The sequence below is a fragment of the Priapulus caudatus genome, unplaced genomic scaffold (assembly GCF_000485595.1).
Source record: "Priapulus caudatus unplaced genomic scaffold, Priapulus_caudatus-5.0.1 Scaffold1931, whole genome shotgun sequence".
NCBI lineage: Eukaryota > Metazoa > Priapulida > Priapulimorpha > Priapulimorphida > Priapulidae > Priapulus > Priapulus caudatus.
Window position 1 is genome coordinate 12,864 of NW_014578992.1, and position 3,728 is coordinate 16,591.

Here is a 3,728-nt window from a genome sequence, read left to right on the forward strand (position 1 = left end):
GCTACTAAATGTTGAATTTTGCCGGTTTCAGTCTGTCTCACTCCTATTGATACACTCCTGATATTATCCAGGTAAGTTTTAGAGGTGACAGTGATTAAGAATGGGGTTATTATTAAATTAATCCAGACCTGTATGTTTTGTTCTGTGTATGAATTCCGATAAAATGTCCTTGAATTTTTAGAAACAGTCCTTGCCTGTAATAAAAAGAAATTTTGTACCATCAATAATGTGCAAACCTCAATAAAAATTGCTTTAAATGCGCTTAAAAAGCTATTGACACGCTAGACAGTTAAATGATGACCACAAATTACAGTAAGTCAGTAAAATCAGTCAGTAAATCAAGGTATGTTGTAGAAGTGACAGTGTTTTGAAAGGGTTTATTAATGTGATCCAGGTAAGTTTTAGAGGTGACAGTGATTAAGAATGGGGTTATTATTAAATTAATCCAGACCTGTATGTTTTGTTCTGTGTATGAATTCCGATAAAATGTCCGATAAAATGTCCTTGAATTTCTGATAAAATGTCCTTGAAAAGTCCTTGAAAACATTTTCAGTCCTCCTGTATGAACCATGTCTTCCTTGCAAATTCCTCCCGGTTATTATCTGTGGTGCTGTTTTTACCGAAATTATATTGTCAAACGTTTTGCGTGAGTCGTGACGAGGTCTGTTTCGCTACTTTCGTGCGAGGCTCTGTCACAGGATTATATCTCGCTAATCAATTTGGTTTTCCAGATCCACTTACAAAGCAAGTGACTGAGAGAAAGTTCCGCTCTGGCATGGTAAGTCTGGTACAAGCACTTCCTTCGCGTTACTAGCTGCTCGTGTGCGCGTGCGTGCACATGCATTCGTTCGTGCGTTCGCATGACTGTTCCCTGGCAGCAGCACAGAGGCATAGCAATGCGTATAATGACACCAGGTTTGAGAGTCAGGATGGGGAGGAGTTGGGGAGTGGATGGGGAAAAGAAGGGAAATGGAGAGACTCCAGTGTTAGAGTTTGCTTAGTAGTTGCTCGTTAAGCGGAGTGAGTGTTCACGACGAAGCAGGCTTTGCTAGGAGGCTGAGCTCACTGGCTCAGACGGTAACCATGGCGACGAGCATCACGCACTCAAGCAGGCGATGGCTTCGGATTTTAGGCATGTCTTCAGAGGCGAGACGCGCGCCCCTCACTCATCTCATACACCCACGCGTGACGCAGTGCTGCCCCCTGCCATACCACACCCCGCCCGCAGATGCTCTCTTGCTGTGTCGTGAATTGTAGGCATCGTGGTGTGGCACGGGGAGGGGCTTGAATCGTAGGCAGCCGTGTAGTGGCAGGGGGAGGGGCTTGAATCGTAGGCAGTCGTGGTGTGGCAGGGGGAGGGGCTTGAATCGTGGTGTGGCAGGGGGAGGGGCTTGAATTGTGGTGTGGCAGGGGGAGGGGCATGAATCGTATGCCTGTGGCAGGGTGTGCACCACTTGTAGCCGTGAGTGAGAGGGCAGGCGGCTCACTGAGGAATTTCTATGATTTGTACATTTCAGTTTCCCGGTTCAGCAGAACAAGTAAGCATTTACTTTCTCTCTGCCGTGTGAGGCACATGTTTAGTGAGGCGTGTCTCGGCTACGAGACACGTCTCAATACTTATCCTCTTACTTTGCCATTCCGGCCCCATTTTTTGGTATAGTTTCAAATTCGCGAAATTGTGTTTCGAGTCTCTTAAATTTTCATGTAAAGGTTTTGAGCTCCAAGTAAATATACAGTCTCTATACAGTTTCTATACAGTCTCTATACAGTTTCTATACAGTCTCTATACAGTTTCTATACAGTCTCTATACAGTTTCCAATATACGTGTCTGTTTCAAAATGGTCGCAGTCGTTCTATTGTTCTCGAGTCTGCATTATTTCTCACTCACTCAGTATGAAGTTGAGCTGAGAATTCATTTTAAATTTGACTTCTCAGAATAAAAAAAACTAATGCTAGCTTGATCGTTCACTTCTTTAAAAGTGTTATCGTACAGAGAATTTGCGATCTAATGTTAAATGGTTGATTAATCGTAACGAGGAGCCCAGGGTTTGCATGCTGTGCATTTGTTTGTTCAAGAGGGGATTGGAAGATGTTTTGAACAAAATGCACACATTGGCACGATCTCATAAATTCGACGGTCGAAAATGCACCGTGACACACGCGCACTCAACAATTCGACTGTCTCTGGCGCGCCGGCAACGCAAACCATGTGTTTGTCGTTGTCTTGTATACTCTAAACCCTTTGTAGTCTATGGACTACCCCTACCCACCGCCGCCACCCCCACCCACCTGCCTGCCTCACAATCTAACGCCCCCTTGCCACCAAGGGGACTCTCTCGCACGCCCGCACAAAAACTTTTCGGAGCTGCGCCCGCGACCGTCGATTTCACGTGGTCTTGCGCACGCACTGTGATTTCGGAGAAGCCACCAGGATGGGGGAGAATAGGGGGCACCACTGTGTGTGGGCATCAGCGCGCACATTGTGGTGGAAGGGTTTACAGTATATCGTATGTGGCACGCGTGCATACGGTGATGGTCACTTAAGGCATGTTTTGTCTTGCTCTTTTTGCGCAAACTGCGGCCAGCAGGTATGGGTGAACAAGTGAACGTTCGTGCTTCTCTCTCTCGTGTAGCTGCTCCTCCCTTGCTCTCCTCTCACTCTTCCTGCTCGGTTTAGAGCTGCTAGTTAGTTTTTCTGTCCTGGAGAGGGCGCCTCTGTTGCTACAGTAGTTCTGTGTGTGTAGTAGACACACTTCAGTGCAGATGGATGTGCATTTGGTTCAAGGCATGATCTGTGCCCCTCAATTCTCTGGCCACCCATCGCCCCCCTCTTTCTGGGAGACTCCGGCATCTTTCGTTCGCAAGCGAAAAACGAATATTTTATCGCTCCGTGCTACGCGTCGAAAATGCCCAAATATGGCGACGCCGTGAGTCGCCGTGGCGACGCGAGACTTGCAGGAAAGGGTGGGGGCGGTGGCCACTGGCGCGGACTCCCGGGTTGTGTCGCGAGTTACTACAGTGCGGTTTGTTTCTGTTCTTGCCCGGCCGTGTAGGCGGATGGGCTCATCCTAGCCGTCCACCGGGTCTTTTCCGTCCAGCCGCAACTCTTCCTTCCAGACTCGCGAGTAAAGAAATGTAAACGCAGCTGACGGCGTACGGTTTCTCTTGCATCCACGTTTATCTCGTTTGTCATCCTCAGCGACGGGTGACCGGTCTAAGACGCGCGGCCCGCGCCGCCCCGTCACCGCTCGCGCGCGTCGAACCTTCCGCCCGCGTGATGCACGCGCGTGTGTTCCTCGCTCACGCTGCAATGTTCGCTCGTGGAACCTCCCGTCTACACGGCGCGTGTGTTCCTCGCTCGCGAGCGGTGAACGAGGCGCGCTTCGGGGGAAAGAGAGAGACAGAGTGTGAGATAGGGCGCGGGCCGGGAGACACGCATGCGGTAACAACCACTCCCAGTAGTAGTGCTTAACGAAGACTGCTAGACGAATGTGGGTTGGCGAATTCAACTTTAGAAGCCATAAGTGTAGGGTAGGAATGTGGGGATGAAGAAGCAGAGATGCTGATGTATTGAGGAAGAGGCTGGGATCTATGCTTAGGACACAGGGTAGGGATTGTAAGACAGGGATGTGTAGGTAGGTATTGTAAGACAGGGATGTGTAGGTAGGTATTGTAAGACAGGGATGTGTAGGTAGGTATTGTAAGACAGGGATGTGTAGGTAGGTAT

The 3,728-nt window shown here is 48.9% G+C and overlaps 1 long non-coding RNA gene across 1 annotated transcript in view; it reads left to right on the forward strand.

Annotated features, from left to right (window-relative positions):
• Positions 1-3,728, forward strand: part of LOC106817933 — a 14,700-nt gene that overhangs the window by 2,191 nt on the left and 8,781 nt on the right. Inside the window, exon 2 of the long non-coding RNA XR_001395127.1 lies at positions 732-778. This is a non-coding gene — a long non-coding RNA (uncharacterized LOC106817933). The remainder of the gene's footprint in view (positions 1-731; positions 779-3,728) is intronic.